The sequence below is a fragment of the Pelodiscus sinensis genome, chromosome 2 (assembly GCF_052426305.1).
Source record: "Pelodiscus sinensis isolate ZL-2025 chromosome 2, ASM5242630v1, whole genome shotgun sequence".
Lineage (NCBI taxonomy): Eukaryota > Metazoa > Chordata > Testudines > Trionychidae > Pelodiscus > Pelodiscus sinensis.
Window position 1 is genome coordinate 43,749,723 of NC_143053.1, and position 24,464 is coordinate 43,774,186.

Sequence of the window (24,464 nt, forward strand, 5' to 3'; positions counted from 1 at the left end):
CTCCAGACAACCTAATGAGCACAGCTGGCCTGGTGGGCTGTGTGATTGACTGCACTACTCTATTGGTTGGAAGGGTCAGCAGATTGATTTAAGTCCAGCAGCACCTGTACTACCAATTGAGTGGCTGCTGAAAGGCTTGATCGTAGGCATAGGTAAATGCTATTTCTCTCTTGGGGCCACAGTGTTTCCTCACTCTAGGTAACCTTGTTCTGACCCTTGGCTCCATTTCCTGATCTTTTGCTTCAGCTCTAACCCTTAGCACTGGCATGTCACCTGTGACACTGATCTCTGACTCCTGTACTCCTTGAAAATTCCAACATTAGCGTCTGTATGGCTACAGCTAATGCCTGTAATGGAAGCCATAATTTCAAACTGCAAACAGCATCCTAGAAAATTTACCTTGTTTTCTAAATGCCCAAAGTGATGTAATTTCTTAGCATCTAGCAGAGGCTTCTCTGAAAAATCCTATATTTTTATACTGGTACTGCATTTAAGGTCTAAAATTGATATTCACTACCAGTCAATCTCATGGACTGTCAGTTTCCCTTGGAGATGGCTTTCTCTGTTAGGGTTTCTGTATTGCCCATCACCAAGCCTGTCTGTAAGACGTGTAATATTATCTCCATTCTGCCATTCTCACAGAGTAATGGAGGCACAGCAAACTCAGTGGCTTGCCCAAGGTCATACAGGAAGCTAGAGGCAGCACTTCAAATCAAAGTCACATTTTTTGGCTCCCAGTTCTGTGCATTACCCATTAAATTTCCCCTTCTCTTTGGGGAAAGGTCATAGATCATAAACTGACTTCCATGATTCTGTTTCCTGCCTTGTTGCTGCTATCAGCCTCTGCCATTAATTCCACTTGATTAAAGTAAGCCAAAAAACCTCTGTTAGCTACAGAGTCCCAGAAGCTATTGTTTATACAGAAAAATAAATCTAGTTTAGTGATGATAAATCCTCTTTACCACAGCAATGCAAGACCAGGACTGGCAGCCTTTGGGCAATTTGATTGATAGAAATCCTCAGTAAACATGTGTGGTTAAAAAAAAATACCTGGTCTTTCAGCTGCTAACACTTACAGCCATCTGTTGAAATGGCATGGTCCTTTTGCATGGGTTGAAAGGAGTTTTATTTTGTATGCCAGGCAATGATGAGTTTAAATGGGAAGTCTGTATAACATTGCAGGCCAAATCTCTTCTGGATTAAGTCTTTCCTGTTTTACTGAAGCATGCAGTGGAACTATATTACGGCCAACAGTTCAGCACACCTGCAGACAATTACTGGTTTGTGTGACAAAAGAAACACCTGAGCAGAAAAGCAGAGGAGCTTGCAGAGTTCGCAGTCAGGTGTTACTGTCCACAGAGCAGGCTGTACTTTGGCAAGCACCTGGGAAACCTAACACCATGAAAGAACTTAGCAGGAATTGATCACACAACTTCTGTTCACTGGTTTGATAATAGGATTTAAGTTCAGCAGCAATGGTGGGATACTACAGCTCTATGAAGACTCCACATGCTAGGCATACAAAAACTGACAATTGTACTGCTGCATTTGAGATATGATTCTAAGAGGCTGATGGTCTCCAGGGAAGTGCAGAGGTCTCCTGAGTCCCTATGAAGGCAATGGAAGTGGGAGGGGAGGTAGGATCAGGAGCTAGGCTGAATAGAATTTTGAGTTTGCCTTTTCCTGATGCTCTTGCAGTAGTTATTTTTTTTTTAAAGCAGGCAGCTTAGTAGCACTAAAATGGCTGTCATATATTAGTAGCTGAGCTTGTTAGCACTGAAGTCATTGGGAGATCATGATGTGGACCTAGAATAGGAAAAAGTAGATTATATATTAATTAAACTGCTTGATATAAAATTCCTCAGTGAACAGAGGCCTCACTGAAGTTATCAAGGAGTGTTTGTGGATTATTTTAAGAATCTATTCTGAGTATGTAGCATTAGACTTACACAGCACCTGAATGAGGTTAGCTATAAAGAGCAGACAATAGAGACATGTGAAAAATGATGACAGTTTTTCCTAAATAATTGAACTGAATTTTTCAGCTAGCTCTACACAACCATGATCTACAGAAAGAGGTAGGATATCTTTCCACAGCGTCACCTGGAATAATGTATTGAATGTCTAATTTATTAGATCAGGCATGAGTAAATGTGATACTTAGCTGACAACTCCAGAGAGGGTCTTGGGGAAAAATTTACGGAGGGATGAGAAAAGAGTCACAAGTTGGTGAGCATCTGTTGCATTTTATGAGTTTGTGTCCTACCTATTTGTAGAGGTGCAATCTGGGTACAGGATTCGAAGTCTACAGGCTCTGTGTTCTAATATGGACTTAGATTTCTACCTCAGATGTGGATTTGGGAAAATCTCAACTTCTTTACCTCCACCTTTTTTCTGCTTTAGAGTTGGGTTTTAATTGGGAATTAATTAGCAATTGGGCCAAGTGCTCCCTTCTGCTGCATACCAGATTGGAGCAAAATGCATCAGTAAACCCCTAAAACATCTGGAAATGTGAGTGCAGTAGCTCAGCATCTTACTCTCAGCAGCTGAATACTACCATTATGAGAGCCATATAAGAGTGTTGGTAGAGTCACATGCCACCAAAGCTCCATACCTTAAATTGTGTAGAGTAAAAACAGGGCCTGTTTGCTCCATGTTCCTCTGGCTTACCTGAGGAATTTCAGATGGAAATCTGATTAAAACTACTGTGAACAGCAATAACTGTGCCTCTGCAATTTTATCCCTTCAAGTATGGAATTGGGGGTGGAGACTGAAGACCTAAGTTTGGGGAAGATAGACTTTGGGTTGGAATGAATGAATCAAGCAGAGGGCAGTCTCATGAAATGACTAAGGGTCTAGGAAGGTGAGTATTAAATTTCCCCCTTGAATGAGCATTACTTGAAAGCTTGCCACCTGACTTCTCTTGTTTTGAGAACGGAATTAAGTAGAGTGTACTGAGGCTTTAAGTTTCTACTATGTGACCTACTGTTTGTGAAGAGATTGGAGCATGAAGAACAGAAATTGTGTGAACTTTTCCTTCATTTCAAACCTAAACGATCCTGGATTCAAAAGGTTGGTTCACACTTGCATGTTGTTGGGCAACCATTTCAGCTAAACAAGATTGGAAAATGGGCAACAAGAGATAATTCAATGAGAAAACATGGTAGAATGGGAAGAGCTGTCAGGAACAGCAATGAACTGTGAAAATGCAGAGCAGAAATCCTAATATTAAAAAGAAAAATACAGTGTATATACCATATATAGGCTACATAGACTGAGCTAGGGTTTTTAATATTCTTGTATTTCTAATACAAAGCATAAACTCCCTGTTGGGGGGGAGGGGGAACATGGTAGGCTCTTACACTGAATTATCAGTGGGTAGAAGAGGGCCCTGGATGTGAAATGACATCCACATTGTGGATATCTTACACATTGTAGAGAAAAACACAATTGCAAATGAGCCCTTCTTCCAGGTGTGTGGGCCACTCATTATTCTGGTAACTGTGTCAAACTGATACATTTATACTCTGTATTGTAAAAATCCTGGCTATAGCAATCCCATAACTTCAGAGGGAATTTTATACATGGAGGGATTGCAAATTCAGATGCTGAAGAACAGTGAATTCTATAGATTTAAATACATGGCTTACTTCGTGGGCTTGAGAAATGCATCTATCAGATACAGATAGTTACCTTAAAACTGATCTGCATCCAGGTAGATGGTTTATAGGCTGTCAGGCCACACTGCTGGTTTAGATTTGAGGAATTACTCTGGGAGAAGAAGGCAGGTTCTATTTTTGACATTTCAGCAATGAGACCACTTGTACATTATGACCCAATTTGATTTACTGTAAGAAAATAAGAGTGCTGTAATTTGTAAAAGACATTTATTACACGAGTTTAAAAAAAAATGCTTAGCGTCTCTGTCCATCCCCATCTGGTTTTATTTTAATCTCACTCTAGTCACATATGAAATTTTGCTTAGCTGTCTTCATTTTCTTAGTCAATCTTGATTAATGGCCTTCAAAGCAAAAATAATTGGCCTGCATCAGGCTTGTTTTATAACTCTTGTTCACAAAGAATGTGAAAGGCTGGAAAATGAGCCTAAACAGAAGGAATGCATTACGTTAGCCTTTGAGAAAGAGCAGTCCTCCATTTGTGTTTCACTGTGTATTTTTATAACAGGCGCCTCCTTGACCGTCCATGATATTGCAGATATTCAGTGCCAAAAGCTTAAGTATACTTCATCAAACTGACCATGGCATCTTGGAATCTCCAAACAACATATGTTAAGGCAGTACTAAGCAGAGCGAACAACAACGGACCAAAGAGCTTAAATTTATATTACAATAGCTGGGGGTGTGAGACTAGAGCTTAAAATGGGTTGTCTAAGCAGCTGAAAGGATATTTTAAGTGGTCTCTAATTGTTTTTACTCTTGGCATCCTTTTAGTTTAAGGACAGTTTCACTGCATTTGGGGCAATCGGGATCCCACTTGAACAAAGCTGACCAAAGTCATGTGTTGACTTCCACAAGGAGATGTGTAGTCATGTGGGTTTATAACTTCCTTCCTAGGAATCCACTTCTGGCAGTTCCAATCAGCCATTCTGGTTATCTGTTTTAAATAGCTTGTGCTGTTTATAAGTTCACTATTTTAAATTGTTTAGTTTTACACACAGAAGACTAATTTATTTAGTTAGAAGTTTGTCTTTTCTAGCAGATCACAGGTAACTTTTAAATATAAGCTTATTTCTGAAAAAATGCCAACGGAGTTAGTGTCAGAACAGAGCTCATACTCCTAGGGGCTAATTAGAGCATGGTTCCTTATGCAGTTTTGCTGGATCAATGAGCTGTTCTGTAGTTTCAAGAACAGCATATGTATTGATAACCATGCACAGGTATTAGGGATAACTATGTGATCAGTGTTCCCATCTGCATAATAATTGCATGCATGCTAATATTTTTGTCACCCTATTCTCTCCTGTTTTTAGCCCAGTTCACTTGTTAGTTTGAGTTTTAGAATGGAAACTCTTTAAATCAAGGTAGAAAGTGGTTAGGGTGGTAGTCTGAAACTTCAGTTCAGTTCTCTGCTCCACCACAGACTGGTTCTGCAACCTTAGGCAAGTCACTTAATGCCTCAGTTCCCCACTGTATACTAGGGATAATATGACTGTACTACTATAAAGAATGTGTTGTCGATAACTCTAAATGTCTGAAGTTCTCCGATACTGTAGGAAGTACCTAAAATAGACTATTTACTCTGTTCATCAACTACCTTAGTGATGCCTGGTTGGTTGCTAAGTGCTAGCACAATATAGACCATAGGTTCCCAAACTGGGGGGTGTGCCCCCCTGGGGAAGTGTGAAGAAATTCCAAAGACCCCCCCCCCCCCCCCCGGCGTTTTTCTGTCCCGGTCAGCTCCTTTTTTGTTTTTTTGGTTTTTTTTGCTCAAAGTTTTGCTGGTTGGGGGGGGGGGGGAGGGGGGAGGGGGACCATGAGGGTTTTTCAAAAAGGGGGCATCATGCCAAAAAGTTTGGCCTTTTTTTTTTTTTTGCTCAACAAGTTTTGCTGTTGGGGTGGGGGGGGGGCGTGAGAGTTTTTCAAAAATCAAAAAGGGGGTGTGATGCCGAAAAGTTTGAGAACCACTGATATAGACCTTTAATGCCATTGGTAAAAGGAATTGACCATGCACATTAGATCTGAGTGTACTCCTAGGCTGTGCTTCCTCTTGGGCTTCCCTTAAAACAAAACCCCAGAAGTGAAGAGCGTTAAGGCATTAAAACAACAGATGTGATTCATATTCATAGCTGGATTAAAACTCTAAAATGTCTTCCGAGATGGAATATGGCACATGGTATTTTGGTATAAATGGACACCCATTTGTGAGAATCAAATTCTCATCTTTTTCATAGCGAATTCAATTTCTCTCATTTTCCACGCTAATTGGCATAATTTCCTGTTCTGAACATGGACATTTTTTTGTTCAAAGCAGCATTCTGAAAAAAAGGAAAGCAAAAGCTTGAGACATTTTGAACCCATTCACATACTTTCGTGAGTTTGGGTCTGTAAAGGAATAGCGCGCCCCCCCCCTTTTTTTTCCAGTAAGAGTAAGACACACTTACTCGTATAAAAACTTTTATAAATATTTTCATCCAACATCACTTTAACTGTCCTTCCTTTGGTGCTCCCTCCTTTAGATAGCTATCGGAAACTGGTAGTGCTTTGTCTGAACCCCAGCACTTCTAGGCTTGGTAGTTCATAGCTCTGGCACCTCTGGGCTTGCTGCATTAGTTTTGAAAGTTTATTTAAAAAAAAATCCTTTCATGCATCCCTGTGCCTAGTTGCTTGAAAAGTGGAGCCTCTTTCATTACAAACTAAGCACCAGAAACCAGTACTTCTCTATGCATGTACTACCTACCGTAGGAACATGCTAGATATACTATATGATTTGCATAGGATTTGTCATTTATTGTACTGAGCATAATTTATTAATTTAGTATGTTTTTTTTGCCACAAGAACTTTAAGATTTACCGCATGCCTAAAGATTTCAGTTCTCCTGTACTGATATACTTGCTTATGCATAGGCAGTGGATTTAATGTAAACACTGCAATATTTCCAAACAGACTGTGACATGCAGTCATTCCTAGTTCATCTAAGGTTCAGAAATGCAGTGTAATTTGTATTAGTAGTAAATCATTCACCTCATTCAGTTTAAAATGCTATCATCTCAGCTTGCAGCATTGTCAATATAAAATGTCATAATATGATCAATTTGAACATGGAAATGGATATGACTCTTAAAATGCTTCTGTTCATTGCTAAGGCTGAATTGAGCTGTGTGAAACAGCATTAGTTTGTCTGGAAAGATTTAGAATTGCACACCATCTTTGTACATGGAAAACATTGTGTTACATACAGCATACTAATAATTGTTGAACTAAAGTGTTTTTCCAGCCTCAGTGGTATAATGGGAATTATACTTCAGACTGCCTAATGTTTTGGGAAGGGAATATAAACTTAGCAAAGAACATCATCATTTTTCTATAATGATAACGTACCTATTTACATAATGATAATGTACATATTTACTGCCAAGCATGTTTGTTCTGCATTAGTGTTCATAGGATGTCAGGGAGAATTACAAAATTGAAATTTCAAGTTGTGGCTGGTGGCTGTTTTACAGGGAAGTGAGGAATGGATAATGTGTGATTTGGTGTTCAAACAAACAGCATAACTATGAGTTAGGGTCACAATCTATACAAGATCAAATCAACACATGCCCATTTGTTTCCCTTTCTTCTTTTTCTCTCTTTTTTTTTTTTTTTTTTTTTCTTCTCTGAGGGACCTCGTCAGTTAAGTGAAAATCCTTTGTGAGATTCTTGGCAGCAGGCATCAAAGATGCTAAAAGTCTGTGTTAGCTGGGTGCACTCGCTTTGAATACATTCTCAAGTAATGCCACCTTTGGAATCATTTCATCTGAGATGAGAAAAATCTACACTTTTGGTTATGTTTCAAAAACTGTACATGATTGTAAACATCCAAAAAGTCATGAAATTTTACTCTTGGAGTAGAAAAAAGTTAGGAGATGCTGTTTTGTTAGCTGTCATATGTTTTCTGAACTTTTTGTAATAGGAAGAAATCTCTTAAGAGCCCTTTTCCTCACTCTTCTAACAAAGGCATGTCCCAGTTTATTAAAAAATCATACACAACAATGCTGCCTGCCAGGTTTTATAGTTCTAATGAAAATTTGGTCCAGAGCACAAAAAAATCTGGAAAAATGCCTGAAATTTCCCTGTCGCAGATGTTTCAACAGAAGGTGCTTGCATGCCATTCGTTAATACATCGCCATACGGGACTCGGTATGACCACCGCAATAACCAGTAAGTAACACACGCAGTGTGCACATCACTGCGCCAGATTTTCCGTCTGTTGTGTGGGACTTGTATCCTGTGGATTGAGATGTACCTTGATGAAACTGTATTGTCATTGAATGATAATATTTGTGGATCGCTCTGCTAGAAAACATCCTATCAAAAATGTGGGAGGTCTGCTTAAAGAGTCAGCGCAGCTCACTGGCATTGCAATCGGAAGGGATGTTAATGCTAGCAATGAATGCCCACTCTGCCCCCCCCTCCTTTTTTTTTTTTTTTTTTTTAGCCTATCTTTCAAATGCCAGTGTACAGGAACAGCACTGAAGATATTAAAGTACTTTCTCGTTGAGAGCTGCTGTTGAATTTTAATCTCAGACACTATGTAATTAAAAGACCACGTGAAATACAATAATTATCAATGCACTGAAAAGACTTACACAGACATAACATTCTCTTGTGATAATTATTTTATTCTATTAGTTTCAAAGGGCAAAGGACTAAAAAGAAACAAAAAAAATCCTCAGGTTCATTTTACTGTGTCAGCTGGAGTCTTTCAGGATATTATGAAAAGCAGCTAAGAAATCTAAACTGCTGATTACAAAGCTTTCCCTTGAGCATTCAAATTAATTTTACCACCCTGATATCCAGAAAGGTGTGGTGGGCCTATACGCTCTTTGATTTGTTTATATGTAGGGGAGGGTTTGCAGTTTGCATGCTGTTCCCGTTAACCACAAATGGATGCTACACACGCAAATCGCTGTATATTGTGATGGGAATGTACATGAGTGGTTCTTGTGGAACACACTAAAACATCTTCTGCAACAGCTGGATCTGCTTATGACAAGTGTGTTTTTTGAAGGTTTCGTTATTTCACATGTGCATCCCCACCACTCAGTTTTATAATTTTTCTGGACAGAAAGGCAAACAGAGCTAAAGGAGCCTGTGATTAGATCCAGATTAGGTTTATGTTGGGTTCAGGGTTTGGATTCAAGACAATAACAACTATGATTCAACAGCATCAAGTCTTTGAGCTGTTTCTGGTCAGATTAGATGATCCTAATAGTCCTTTCTAGCCGTAAATGTTATGAATCAGAGTTCAGTCACAGCTGAAATAAATGGGAAAATAGAACCTTCCTGGTTTAGGATTTGACTCCAAATCATAGAAACAAGTTCAGCTTCTGGACTGTGACTCCAAATTCAAAGGGTTAAAATTCAAGGTTCTGTTTTTTAGTTGGAAGCAAACATCAGTTTCCATCTGACTCCCAATTTTACCTATCAGTCCAACTCCCCGGTCTAAAACTCCTTCCCAAAAAATACTGGCAAGCCTCCTATAGAGTTATGGTGGCTGCTTCCTAATGTCACATGTAGAATTTCTTTTAGGCAGGTTATGGACACCATGGAACAGGTTCTCAAGGAATTTATGTATGCAAAAATGTATACATCTAACTAAGAGAATGCATGCAAATTGGGTAATTGCCCATGCAAATCTAGCTGCATGGACAGCTATCCAATTTCCTTGTACAGCCTGGTACAACATTGACATTTTACATCTAAATTATCTGAAAATTGGGCCCCATAAAATTGCTAACAAAATACAATTGTCTAACTTTTTTATTTAAAAAGAAATCAATATTAACTGCTCTGTCATGTGTGGCTGTAAATTCATTATTATATGTTTTGAGAGGATATATAACTGATTAACTGAATTTGCAAACAAAACGATCATTTTTCCTGACCTATAAAAATATCCCCCCGGAAGTTAGAAATAATGGTTATTTTAGTTCTGTATGGGGTGCGGAGAAGAAAAAAAATAATAGAAAATATCTTTATTAATGCCCACTGAGCTGAATCATGCTGTGAGGGCTGTATTATCAGCTAAGTCTCTCAGAAGAGGTGTGCTATCTTTTCTCTAAGCATTTATTTATTTTTAATTTGTTTTGCTTCTTGTAGGATTTCTTTTTGCTTTTCTAAGCACACACCTGCTTTGTCTTCTCACTAGTTTTGCCATTAGCAGTCAGGCTGCCTTTTATTGCCTCAGGAAGAGCATTGTTTTGCTGAGCCTTTTTAATCAAGTTGCATAGCACTATAGAATCATGGAAATTAGAGATGGAAATGCCTATTAGATCATCTAGTGAATCCCCCTGCAAATGTAGAATTATGTCCCTATTCAAAGCAATGGAGCACGAGGGGGTTTTAAGTTACAGCCTTCCAGTACTGTTCATAAAGAAGATTTAAAGATATCAGGACAGAATCTACACCAGAATACACCCCCTTTGTATCAGCCTGCATACACAAAGGAGTGTTAGATCGGATTGTGGCACAGAATCAATACACCACCCACCTTCTGGCCTTGGACACAGGGTATATCTACATAGCACACTTATTTCGAAATAAGCTATTTGGATTTTTTTTCCCCAAATAGCTTATTTCGAAATAGCGAGTCTACGCTACAGGGAAGCCTCAAAATTAATCCAAGGCAAACTCCCTGAATGTGGATGTGTTACCTTGATATAGAGCCCCAGGAGGCAATGGGGAGTAATTACTTTGAATGGCCCTGGGGAGGAGCCATTTCGAAATGGCAGCAGTGGAGCATCCACACTTCTGCTATTCTGAAATAACTATTTTGGAACTAGCCAATTAGCCTGTCATAAAACGGGATTTTCAGGTCTCTCCTCCACGTCGGTCTTCTCTCCTGAGTCTCCAGTCTCTTGCTCCATCTCTCTCTCCTCCTCCTCCTACTACTGCCTCCCCCTCTCTCTGCTCTCTTCTGCCATCTGCCCCTCTCTCTGTCTCGCTCTTTCTCTTCTCCCACTCCTGCCTTTCACTCTCTCTCGGCTCTCCTCTGTCTCCATCAGGGACGCACGCTCATCCAGGTCCCACCCCCTAGGCGCGTACATCACCGCCCCACCACCCTTCACTTCCTGCCATGGCGCTTGGCAAGGGGGGGCGGGGCGGTGATATTCACAGCCAGAGGGCAGGGCTTGGAGCTGCTGTCACGCCGCACGTCACCATCCCGCCCCCCCTCCCTTCACCTCAGCTGATTTCTGCACCACTCAGTCGGGCTGCTGCGGGGGACCAAGCGGCCGTTTGGGTTCCCCCTCCGGCAGCCCAGCTGAGCAGCACAGAACTCAGCCGAGCACCACGGCGGGAGGTGAAGGGAGCAGGACAGTGATGTATAGGGTTGCCAGGTGTCTGTTTTTCTACTGGACAGTCCGGTTTTTGGGCCTTCTGTTCAGTAAAAAAAATTTCAGAAAATACCGGACGTGTACAATGTCTGGTATTTTCTGGTTCTCTGGCTGGGTGCCAGATGGAAGCCTGGTGGAGGAGTGGCTGGGAGAGGGGGCGCGATCAGCACTGGGAGACTCTAGTTGCCTCTGGAAAGCAGGGGAAGCTCTGTCCCTTCTCCTGAGCGCTGTACCAGCGTGTGCTGGAGCCGCAGCTGGATTTGCTTTGCTGAGACCATGAGCAGGGCAGACAGCACCCTGGGATCTTCACATACCCAAGTGAGTCCGGCTCCCTGCCGGCCGATTCCCTCTCCCCACCCCCTGCCAGCCAGTTCCTCCTCCCGATTTCCGATGGCCAGCCTCACTGCCCCGACTCCTACCCCCGACCAGCTTTGCTTCCCGCCGGCCACCCCTTCCCCATTCTCCCCTGGCCAGCTACACTGCCTCTGACCCCCCACACTTCTGCTTCCTGCCCCCGCTCCCCTCCTCCCAGCCAGCCCCTCTCCTGTCCCGGCCAGTCCATCCCCCCTCCCGCTCCCGATCAAGTGTGTCCAGTTTTGTTTTTTTGGTTTTTTTTACCCCACCTGGTAACACTAGTGACGTACATGGCCAGGGGGCGGGGCCATGTACATCATTGCCCTGCCCGCCTTCCACTCCTGCTGTGGCACTCAGCTAAGTTCTGTGCCGCTCGGCCAGGCTGCCATGGGGGAGCAAGTGGCTGTTTGGGCTCCCCCAAAGCAGCCCGGCTGAGTGGTGCAGAACTCAGCAGAGCACCACAGCGGGAGGTGAAGGGGGGCGGGGCAGTGATGTACATGACCAGGCCTCACCCCCTGGCCGTGTACATCACTGCCCCGCCCCTCTTCCCCTCCCGCCATGGAGCTTGGCTGAGTTCTGCACCGCTCAGCCAGGCCGCCATGGGGGCGCAAGTGGCCGTTTGGGCCCCGTACTCCCCATGAAGCATGGGACTGCTGCATGGGGACCGCAGCACCCAAACGGTCGCTTGCACTGCTTGCTCTCCCGCGGTGGCCTGGCTAAGCAGTGCAGAACTCAGCCGAGCGCCGCGGCGGGAGGCAACAGCACCCCCCAGAGGCAAGAGTCTCAGGCATTGGGCTACTATAAATATGATAAGTGTTATTCCTCATGAAATTAGATTTACAGACTTCAAAATAAGCTATCCATTATTTTGAAATAATGGAATTGCTGTGTAGATACTCACATTATTTCAAAATAATGTCATTTATTTTGAAATAACTATGCTGTGTAGATGCACCCTTAGACTAAGTCTAGACTGCAAGCCTCTTTCGAAAAAGAGCATCTAGCTTACAACCAGTACTTTCAAAAAAGCAAGCTGCCCAGGCAGTCTGGATGCTCTCTTTCAAAAAAGCACAGTTTGCATTACATCGCGCCTTTTTTCGAAAGAGCACTTTTGAAAAAAGGCATTATTCCTTGTAAGCGAGGCTTTCCACAGTCTCAAACTGCTGCATTCTTTCGATTTAATTTCGAAAATGCGGCAGCAGTCTAGATGCAGTGGAAGCTTTTTCAAAAAAAGGCCACGTTTTTCAAAAAAAACCCTGTAGTCTAGACACATCCTTAGTGAGCACAAGAGTGGGAGCAAGTGGGCATGCCCAGAGTGCCCATGAACTCTGGTGATCATCAGCATTCACTGGGAGTTGTGGCCTTAGGGTCATGCAAAACTATCTTGGGGTGTAGACAAGCACAGTACTGGCCCTAGGACTGGGGAGCCACATATCGCTCCTTTTTCCCCCCTCTTCTTTGCAATGCTCAGCTGAGAGACTCTCAAATTGGAGCAGCTGAGAATCTGAGACAGTGAAATAAGTGGCCACAAGGGCAAATAGACTAAGGAGAGGAAAAATAATGCAAACAAGTAAGAATTAACTTGCAACTTGGAAATGAACCAGGCTTGAAGTATGATTAGCTATAAAACCAAAAAAGCACCAAATCTTGCTGGTGGAACCAGAAGGCAAAAACACTGGGTAAGGAAAATATAAACTAGGTAGTTTTTGCATGTTATTTCCATCTGGCTGAAAGCAGGAAGTACTGGAAATTACATGCGAAAGCTTGACCCTGCAAGATTTCCAACATGAGCTTTTCCAGAGCAAGATGTTAGGATAAGATACCAAGCCCCAGGCCTGGCTCCCCAGGCACACTGGTTGTAGATCATAAATCTGAAATATTTTTTCACCTTCCATATTTGTGTGTCTCCCCACATGTCCCTGACCCTAGTTTGCATTTCTTCATTTATTGTATGCAGTTTTGTAATTGTGACTACTCATTTTTACCATGGTATTTGTCTTTCTCAATGGGCTACATGATGCCTAATTTCTCTATTGCCTGTGTGCTGTAGATCTGTGCTAATCTATCTCATTAGAACTAGGTTGCACACATTTATTTTTAATTAATTAACTCTGAGATTGCTAATCTGATGGCAAAATCCAAGACCAGTCATGTAACTGTTAATGAATGAAACACACGTTTGCTACACTACATGACAGCATTTTTCTCTAATATATACTTGTGTGCTACAGGGTTCTCTTAGGCTGCTTTGTCACACCACAGTTTGTGCTGTGAAAACATTTCGTATGTGAAATCTACGTTGTATGTTTTTCTGGTTACCACATTTTATGGATGGCCATCTGCAAGATCATATAAAAATATTATCCCTCTTCTCACCAGTGCAAGAGTCTTTCTGGTAGCATATTCTGTAGTGATAGAAGTCTTAGACATGGTTGTATAGATGTTTTGTGGATTTTTTTTTGTCCATACATCTGTGTGGCATTCAAGAGGTCATGAGGTGTTATTATATGTTGGTATATTGTCTTGGGTTTTTACTTTGTAATGATCTCCCAAGTTTTTCCTTAAAATTTTTTTTTAAAGAACTGTGCCTTATAGCTCAGAACTTCCATGTGTAGGAATGTCTTATTTTTCTTACAGGTGGCCAGTATTACTAACCTGGTTCCAGCCAAACTAAACATCTGAAGCTGTTAGTCTTGGAGAAAAGTTTTGAATGTGAAGGTTTTAGTTCTTGAACTGAAATGCCTGGCAGGGAAAACTGAATAGCTAAAATAAAATTGGTCCCTAGTCTGTCAAGCCACAGAATGTATTCCGAATTGTATCATTGCTCTCAGCATGAAGGCTGAATGGGGCAGCAATAACATCCTATCATTGAGTTATTATAAAATAGACTTAAAGACACAAATGGAGCTTTCTGATTGGCTGGTAATTATATCCTAACAAGCTATGTCACCAATATCCATTAAGTACCTAGGCAGGCCTTCTTTTCATTAGCTTTTTAATGTTTTTTTTTTTTCATTTTATAACTCCAGGAATTACATCTCTGGGTGTTGTGACATTTCTTATACAGCCCTAGTTCCTTGGCCTGTGGCCTCAGTGAACATCACTTGAGACATTGTAGAAAACCCTTCAAAATGACTGCCTAGAGACTGCCTTATTACTGAAGGCATGGCATTAAAGATTGGTAACCAGAGGGGCAAATATAAGAGATGGCTGTTAGGGAAGAATAATGTGAATATTTAACTCTGTGTTTTTACTATAGAAATATTGACTTGTTCTAAGGGGTAAAAAAAAGGAAAAACTGTTATCCAAGAGAAAATATATTTCCTGAGACTGTGGAGACAGTATGCACTAGTAAATGCATTACCATTTGCCTGGTAACCATTTAAAAAACATCTTTCCTAAAGAGACCACCAGTTCTTAATTAATCTTCCTTTTTTTCTGCAGGAAGGCTTGGTGCACTTTGTTTGTTTGTTTGGCTGTAAAGAGCTGTAGAATGGAGGAAGAAGTCCTTTCTTTTGCCCCGTGGTTTTTGATTTCTTGGTTTACTGTCCTCACAGCTTTCTACATATTTGCTCCCAGTCTTCCATAGCTGCCTTTCTCCATACTCCAAAAGAGCCAACTCCCTTTCTTTTTCTCTTGTCACTTATGACCCCAGTTTTTTTCTGTTTCTTTGCTATGAAAATTCTCAGGAAAGGGATGCTCCAAAAAGTGACATAGGGCCTTTTAGCAGCCGAACGGGTCAGCTAGAGACAATGGGGTTGTGCCCTACTGGATTGTCAAAGGGAGAACAGAAGCATCTCTTAAGCTTGTGCTACCTTCCACTGAAGTCAGCACTCTGACACGGCGATCCTCAGTACAGATGGATGGCACCCTAAAGACATTACACTGGGGTTCAAACCTAGCAGCGCTCTCCCTCTGATCCCAATTTCTCCCAATGCAGGTGTCCATGCCTCATGTCCCGACATCAGACATTTCACTACTGCCCAAAGAGTTGTGCTGTTGCTCTTTGTTCAGACTGCAAGTTGGCTCAAAACTAATTATGTAACCTAACTACACTTTCCCCTCAGGTATGACAAATTCCAGTACATGTTGGCATAACTCTTCATTTGAATATCAGAGGGGTAGCCGTGTTAGTCTGAATCTGCAAAAGCGACGAGGAGTCCTGTGGCACCTTATAGACTAACTGAAGTGTAGGAGCATAAGCTTTTGTGGGCAAAGACCCACTTCGTCAGATCTGACGAAGTGGGTCTTTGCCCACGAAAGCTTATGCTCCTACAGTTAGTCTATAAGGTGCCACAGGACTCCTCGTCGCTCTTCATTTGAAGTGGTGCCTGTTTACACTAAGATTAAGTTTAAGGTGTAGGTTTGTATAAATATACTGAAAACCTCCAGAAAGATAGCAGCAGATATTATATGTGTAATATAGCACATGTACTTTTATATAGGTAATATAGAACACTGTCAGTATACTCTTATTATTATTTATTGGCTGGCTATCTGCAAATTTTATTTAAGGGGAAAGAAGTACTTTGAGGAATAGTTTCAGGCAATAAGGAAAGCCATCTATTTATTTGTATAGAAAACCAGGGTGAAAATGTACAAAACCCAAACCTCTAAAGTTTAACAGATCATTGTGGTTGATAAATTGTCAGATTAACAGTTGTGTTGCTCTCTATCATTCTGGGACAGTTACTCAGTCACTAAAGAGAAGTGTATTTTGAATACAGCTGGACCATGCTTAGATAAGACTGTTCACCTTGCATGTAGCACTGCTTTTGTTTTGCTGATGTGGGAAGGGACGTGATTCTCTGAAAATACAGAGGCCAGATAGCTGTTGGAAATGCCAGGTCAAACGTACAAGATCCAAAGACTTCCATCCACACTGGCATGCCCCTTAATATATGTCAGGTCTCATCCATCACTGGTAACACAATTGTCTCCCAGAACATACTGCCATTGGCTTCCCTCAGTGGTTGTATGCTTGTGTCCCCTCCAGCAAGGGGTGATTATCTTTGCTAATCGCTATCTACACAGAACTGAAGAAGACACAAAGAAATACTATCCGTGCCCTGTGGGGAGTGCACCATTGGTGCAGAGGAGGATTTACTGATGCTCAGACCATTGGTATCTCTTAATGTGCCTTGGACACACATTGTAACTTGAGGTCCATGTCAGTAGCTACTCCCCTCATCTTTCCTTCTCCAGCGGGCCTCTTTATCACCAAGTGACTCTGTGGTGTGAGAGCTGTGGATGGCTGGTGGTAGCTTTGTATTGCCAAGGCACGAGGCCACAGAGCTGCCTTTCCCCTCTGCATAGCTTCCAATTGCCTTTTTCTGCATGATTATCACCCATCTGTTGCCCTCTGTGCCATGTATGGGAAGGGAGCATATGGGCCAGGAAGCTGGAACACAGGAAAGCAAGTAGCTCTGAGAGAAGAGGAAAGGAAGCCATGTGTTCAGAACAGGCACTCTCAGACTGACTATAAGTGAAAGATTTAATGGATAGCTCCCAAGCTGGGAAGCCCCCGCACTTGCCCTAAGGGCAGATAGAGAAGCAATGAGTAAACACAGCCTGAGTCAAGAAAGGGACCTCTTAGGAGCAAAGCCAGCTTTGTCCTAGCAGAGCCCAATGAATAGAAAAATCCTGTACATAACAATTTCAGAGTTAAGACGGCAGCAGGCTGGCTAGCCCTTCAAACAAGCTGGCCTCAGCCTTCTCTGTGACCTGGCAACCCAGTGCTGCCTCTGAAGGTGTTAGGGAGAGTTAACTATAACGACTGACCCCGGGTGCGTGCAGGGAATTGGAATGCTCATAATCCAGTCTTTAAGAAGGGAAATACTACATGACTTTTGACTTGTCATGTGTCAAAGAGCTGGAGAGCTGGGGAAACAGAAAATAGGCACTTCTGAGCAGCTGAAGAGTTGGTGAGTGTGTTGTTCATTTAGATAAAATTAGGGTAAAATAGTACCCTGAGTAAAATAGTTCCCTGAGTAATAAATAAATGTCAGGCTGATCCAGTGAGGCACCTAGGCCCTGGATGGCATCACTCCCTGCCCCGGACACTGTTTGGGGACCAGCAAAGCCACCTGGCAACCCGGCCAAGGCAGATTCTGCTTCCCAAGGATCCTGCTCACTCAGCTCTGTCCGCAGTCTTTCAGGAGGTGGAATCTGCTCTGGCAGGGCTGCCAGGTGGCTTTGCCCATCCCTGAATAGTGTCTAGAGTAGGGAGCCCATGCAAGGGTGGCATCTATGGGATGCAGAGTGACATGATGATGTCACTCTGTCCCACAGGAAAAACTTTTATTTGTATATATAAATAAAAGAGATATATTAATCTAGTGATGTGAGTAATGCAGTCCTCACTTGGACTTATTCTTTTCTGCATGTAGGTAATTAAATTATTTCCATCTTTCATTGCTACTTTAATGGAGGAATCATTGTGATAACTGTTGGTCATTTCCTCAAAAATAACCCTATGTTTCTCAGCTTCCTGTTCTGTATAGTCAGAAATCATAAATGAGATCTGTCAAAACCCCCATGACCATAGACGTCCTGACACTGTATAGAATGTGTATTGGTGTTCTAAGTATACTAAAAAATTAGCAAAGCAAGAATGATCTTCAACCTGTCATGGATTTTAGTTTGTAATTCTATATCCCTCTCATTTGTAGCTGTCCATGTCATGCAGCTCATTTCCAATGAGAAATGAAAGTTTACGCATCAATCTGCTAATATTGGGTAATAGTTAAATTAATACTCCAGATTTTCCTCCTGCCTCCAGTAGAAATAATGTACTCAACTAACTTTTTTTTTCCCTCCAAGGAGGAATTTCACAAAGTTGTTTTCCCTACCTCTGAGAACAATCTAGTTGCACCTTATTGCCTGCATGTCTAAAATGTGCAAATAAATTTGAGCGGCTTTTTTGTTTTTTGTGGGTTTTACAGCAAGTCGCGTTCAGATCCAGTGAGGTCGTAAGCTCTTTCAACTCCTGTTGGCTTCAGTGGGAATGTATGCACTCAGTACTTTGCAGGATCAAATCCTTATTCTTCAAACAAAGATGCATATAGGGGCACTTTGAGCTTTTTATTAAGTTGAACTCTAAGGCATCAAGGGCAGGAACCTTCTGTAAACAAAATGACTTAATGTTAAGGAAAACCATTGGTGGAGACAGAAGATTAAATTAACTTGCTTTATTAGAAATGTGGCAGTCAAATTTTAAATATTCATGTCAGCACAGAGTACTGACAGTATGGGCATCAATATCTAGTACTTAGGAGATTTCAAAATATCGAGTCCATTGGTACCTCACAGGATTGTGGGTTTTCACAACTAGATGACTAATGCTACAGCTACCAAAAAAAACTGTAGACACTAAATTGAACCCACAGATATGTACACCTGCTAGACTGGGTGATAAGGACCAGGATCAAAGATGTTGGTGATTAGACTTGCTTGGGACAATGTCAAAGAAATAACACTGTGCAAAGTATACTGTTTGAGACAGCTGAAACACTTGTAAGCAAAATGAATGCATCTTTATGATTTTTTACCATGAAGGTTATGTGAGAGTCGGTCAGCTTGTCTGTCTGTCCTAGGCCTACAGGTTCAGGCCCTGGCTTAGGATATGAGAGGCTAAAGTGCAAGTCCCTGAGTCTGAGTGATCAGGACTGAAGAAGTTACAGGGAATTAAGCTGAGCCTGCAAATGCTCTAATCATGAGCCTGCTTCAAAGATGGACTCTCTGACCCAGCTCCAGTTCTTGCAGAAAGGTTCAGTGTGGGACAAAGACTCATTTTGAAACCTCAAGGGTTGCCTCAAAATTGAATTGTCCCCCTCCAGTCTGTGCTATTAGTGGTTGCCCCGAGAGGTAGTCAGCAGAGTAGCTAAACCTCCATGGCTCTAAGTCTTCTTCTGTGGTCAGTGATACAACTTAACAAAAGAATTCATAGGTTCTTTCTCCTCTTCTGTAGTTGCCAGAAAGTTGGTGGGAGATCTGAATTTCCATGCAAAGAGCCCCTTGACTCCTTTGGTTAAAAGGATGGAAAATACATGGGACTCCTTGGAGAGCTAACACTCTGGCCCTGTGAACATGAAGATGATTATTTTTCTAGAGAAGCCTTTTTCACATGTGATAAGCTTGGCATGTTGCCTTGGTTAAGTGTCAAGCCCTGAATGTTTTTTGTTTTTGCCCTGGTGGTCTTGAAAAGTTACTGGAATACTTGTTGGGTCTGTTTTATATCAGTGTGCAGGCTGATAGTGACATTGAGAAGAAACAGGTAGAAAAGTAGAAGGGGGGTCTGGATTCTCTCTTGTTTAATTCTGATAGCAGTCTCCTAGTCTGCCTGGGCGGCCTTCAAGCCTCCCTCAGTCTTTCTTTGGCTCCTTTACTATGCTCTTTACGTTATTACAGTGTAATCTCATCTTGCTTCTCCCCCTCCCTCTACCCCTTGATCCCAAGGGAGGGTTGTCAAAATTCCTTATCTATTGATGAATGAAAGGAATTTCTGTCTCTGCTGCCTGGAACTGGTTAATGCAATTCTGGACACTACAGATGGGTCACTGAGTCAACTGAGCATCAAAAGTTTAAATACATAGAAGAGATTGTATTTAATGTGAGTGTATTGTTGTCTCCACATATCCTCTGTCATGCAAGGCTGGGGGGGGGGGGAGGAGGGAAGAAGACTGAATGCAGCTGAGAACAGTTTCTACAGTTGAATAAAAACTGACAGTCTAACAGATGCCTTTAGCATGAGCTACAATGAACATTTTCAGAATATTATTGAAAAAAATTTCTCATTGCTGTTCATTAGAGGTTTGTGGCATTCACACCTCCATGCATCTGATTTGAGAAGCCTTGTTTATGGCCCAATCTTGCTTAAAATGAACAAGAGAATGGGCGTAATCACTTAGTTATCCCTGATTCCTAAGAAAAAAGTTTTGTCCTTTGTTAAAGCCCAGTCCTGCTAGATAATGAGTATGTCCTGTGACCTGCCCAAAACACTCAAAATCTACTGAAATGAAAGGCAGTTGAGGATAACTTGGCACCTGACAGCAAGGTTCCCTCTAAGCTGCTCGGCATCATGGCCTCTGACTTGAGGGTGGGGTTGGGACCTAATTAAGCAGCTGGGAGACTGTGCAGCTTAGAGGGAACTCAGGCCCCAGAAAGCACCTATTCTACAGTCAGTATTTTACTGCAGCTTTTCTGTAAACGAGAGACCTCCTCCTGTACCAATGAGGTGAAAGGCAATTTTGTCACTTATTCAATGAATGCAGGATCAAACTCTTGTCTGTTTAGCTACCTGTTGCATTTTCTCTCTCTCTTTTTTTTTTTTTAAGCATTCTGTGGGGCAGGAACTGCCTTTGTTTTACTCACTGACACAGCACCTAGCGTTGTATGCTCTAATTCTTGAACTCTAGGCTGTATATCAGCATACATAATACTGATCAATCTATTGTGTATCCTATATTTAAAACATGATCTCATGTGAACATATGTAGTCGTGTGCCAGTATGGATACTGGCACGCAAATACATGTGTTTGCCCAAGTACCAGTCTCTTCACAACACTTGTGTGAACAAAACTTTGCTTGTTAAACTGCAAGTAAAATGGGATCAAGAATGCCACTGAATAGAAAGTACTTATTTTGGGCAGGAGCCAACATCATTGGAAGCCAGGGGGAATCTTTCCATTGATTTCAGCATGCTTTTGATCAGGCCCTTTATTATACTAATGTTTGCAGATAATTTTTTGCAGTATTCACCCCAGCTATAATCACATTGCAAGCATATTCATATGGTATATTCACATAAATATATGCTGTGATTCATAAACAGATTACATTTGCATCTGTCGACTATGTCTAGGAAAGTGACAATGAAGAAAATAACAAAACACGTAAAGGAAAGCTAGAAATGATTGTCCCTATAGGAAGAAACACAATTGTATTGCCTTTCTATCTCAGAAACTGGGAAATAAGGGATCACCTAAACTTTCAAGAATATTCTGCATAGAACCACCACTTAAATGCTCTTCGTTTAGAATGCATTATTTCTGTCCATTATGGGGATAAAGTCTTAGATCATATGCCTACACTTTTATATGTTCCCTGAAATTTCCCCTGATGCAGCCAGTTTCTGGTCTCATTGAAGTGGCATAAATGAGAATAAAATTTAGTCACAAATATCTATTCAGATATTGACTCCTATGTTGCAGTGAAATACTGTTCCAGGGAGCATGAAGGGGAATAATTCTTTCAATGTACATGTGCTAGTACTCTTCCATTCAAAAAGGGACAATTTTCACTTGAGGACAATGATTTTGCCTTTGTCTCAGGCAACCTAGTGTATTACTTGTATTAATTTTCTTTTAAATACTTTTCTCTCGGCTGGGAGAAGGGCCTCTTCTGTGATTCTGTCATTGCTGTCTTATGAATAAGCTGATCGTAGATGTGATTAAAGAAACACCTACTAAATCATCCTCCTCTAGATACCAAAACTTGTAGGCAGTCATGCAGAATACCTGTGATCCACCCACCCAAGCAGTGAGAGTGCCAAGACAAGTACTTCCAGCTTTGCTTTCTTGTGTATCTATGTACTATACTGGGTTGGCTAACATGAGGTTTTCTAAAGTTATTCCTTCCCAAAGCAGAAGCATGATTTTAAAAAACATGGAGGAAATTTTACCCCCTTGGGATGTATTGCTTTGGTGCTCTTTGGACATATATAGTATCAAAAAAAATGGGGCATGGGAAAAAATCTTCAAAATTGGCTCATGATTTTTCGGTGACCAACTTTATATGGACCTGACTTTAATATAGTGCTGAATACCTAACTTCTAAAAATTGGGATCCTTAAAGAGATCTCAAACTGAGCATTCAAACCATCAGTCACTTGAGGAAAAACATGGATTAACAAGCCTCTAGCCAGAACGACAGAATAAGCTTGTGTTGCACCACAGGTTCATTTGACACAACAGAAGCTGTATGAAACCTCGTGGCTTCTGTATATGGCACTAAATAGGTTCTTTAAAAATCGTAATAAAAGAATCACGTCTTGGGAATTTCAGACTATAGAACCTTGCAGCATATTAATGCAAGCTTCAGATGGCTGGGCATCTATAATCAATTGCAGTAGAAAAAAGCGGAAAGGTCATTATTTTCCATATATTTTTATTTTCCTCCAAATATCAATGCCATATCAACTGTTAATCTGAAAAACCTCATTTAATGTCAGCTTTCTCACAGTTATGAAAATTCAGGTAATGTATTCCTGCTACTAATTGTATTTGAGAAAGTGTTATTAATTTCATATATCAAGTTCGTAGTGGCCATCTGTTCCCTACGAACTGCTGCGTCTCCCTCCATCTGCCCTGTTTTTCTTCTGCTAATCGGGTGGCAAGGGCTCAGATGATCGGGAAGTTTCACTCTGACTTTTGATTTGTCACTCATCATCAAGCCAGCTGTGCATTTTTAAACAGACTCTTACAACGGGTGGTGTTGAATTTAAATCTTACTCTTTTTTTTTTCAAATAAAACTTTTATCATGCTGAAAAAAAAATCAGAAAAGCCAGATTGTATTTTCTACAGTGTAAAATGTGCTTTGCTGCCACTAATTTGGCTGCATCTGCACTCTTATGAATATAGATGAAGGTACATGTCCAGGATATTATTAGGGACTATGGAGAGTGGGGAAGAATTTCAAGTGTGGTAAAACACTATGGACTTTTAATGCTTAGAACAATGAGGCAAGCTGATGTGCATCTCTCAGACGCCTATGAACAGTAAATCCAAGCTAAATTATTTATTTAGAATTTGCAGAACAGGTATAGTGGGTAGCAAGTATTTGTCCTAATAAGGAAAATGTACACTTTTTTTGCACAAAGTTGGTGTGTGTACTAAGTATTTTCCCCCTTTCCTCTCTGAATACTCAGTCATATCAATCACACCTAACAATTCATTACAGTAAAAATGACAGAGCTTCCAAAAGAGCACGTCTGCTCTTTCGAAAAATTTGGGAAGAGCTGACGTGTTCCCTGGATGTGTTGGAGTTTTTCATCAAAGAGAAAAAACTCCATAGTGTAGACATAGCCTTGAGTGATAAACAGCAGATGTTTCAGAGAAAGATACAAGAAATTTTTCAGTAGTCAGCTATGGGACAAGCTGCTTCCATGAAGGTCTCCTCCTAATATTAAGAGACAAAACCTCACACTTGAGGGGTTAATCTCCCTTTTAAAAAATTTTTATTCTCCTTATCTATAACAACTCTGGGTGTTCTTGTCCATTTAAATGCCCAGGTCCTTTTTAATTCTTGCTAAAAATTATTTAAGGATGTAACATCCAAGGGGAAAGAAAGCAATTATTTATGGCTGGTGCAGGGGGTGGAGTATTATAAACAGCGATGGGGTAAAATTAAGGAAGGGAAAATTCAGGCTGAATATATCCACAAAAATGCCCAGATACTGCAGCATAATGAGCTAGGCCATACATTCCCAAGGGAAGTTATAGAAACCACAAGAGTTGGGCCATTTAAAATCAGTTGACAAAACAGTAGAAAATATAATTCAGTGAAACTGAGTTTGACCGTGTAGCATAATTGGTCTCTTCTATCTCTATTAGTCTCTGATCTAAATTATGAAAGTGAGAGAGCACTAGGGCATTTGCAAGAAGAAATATGATCATGGTACCTGCAGCATATAATGTTGTTTAACAACTTTTGAAGGGAGGTTAGATTGCTCTATCTGTGGGTTTTTTTTTTAATTAGCAAACCATCCCCCCCCCCCCCAAAATAAAAACAAAAAAACACATTGAGGTACTGCCAGCCATACTTTAGTATTCTCTAAGTATAGACACCCATCGTTCTGTTAGGGATCTTCCATAGTTCATTCAAGAATACTTTTCCTATACTAAAAAGTACTGTAATTACAAACATCTGTTATATAGCATTCTAAATATAGTGTGTTTTTCCATATTACATGGGTTTGTGTACTCTGAGCTTTATTTGAAGTTCATGTTTCATACCACAGCCTAAAATCAAAACTCATTCAGAACCGTTTCAC

General features: G+C 41.1%; 1 long non-coding RNA gene across 2 annotated transcripts in view; it reads left to right on the forward strand.

Annotated features, from left to right (window-relative positions):
- The first annotated feature begins 1,353 nt into the window (after nt 1–1,353).
- LOC149525251 (uncharacterized) overlaps nt 1,354–24,464 on the forward strand; it is a 70,788-nt gene continuing 47,677 nt past the window's right edge. For both annotated transcript variants that reach the window (XR_016348604.1, XR_016348605.1), the window contains exons 1-2: nt 1,354–1,478; nt 2,046–2,078. This is a non-coding gene — a long non-coding RNA (uncharacterized LOC149525251). The remainder of the gene's footprint in view (nt 1,479–2,045; nt 2,079–24,464) is intronic.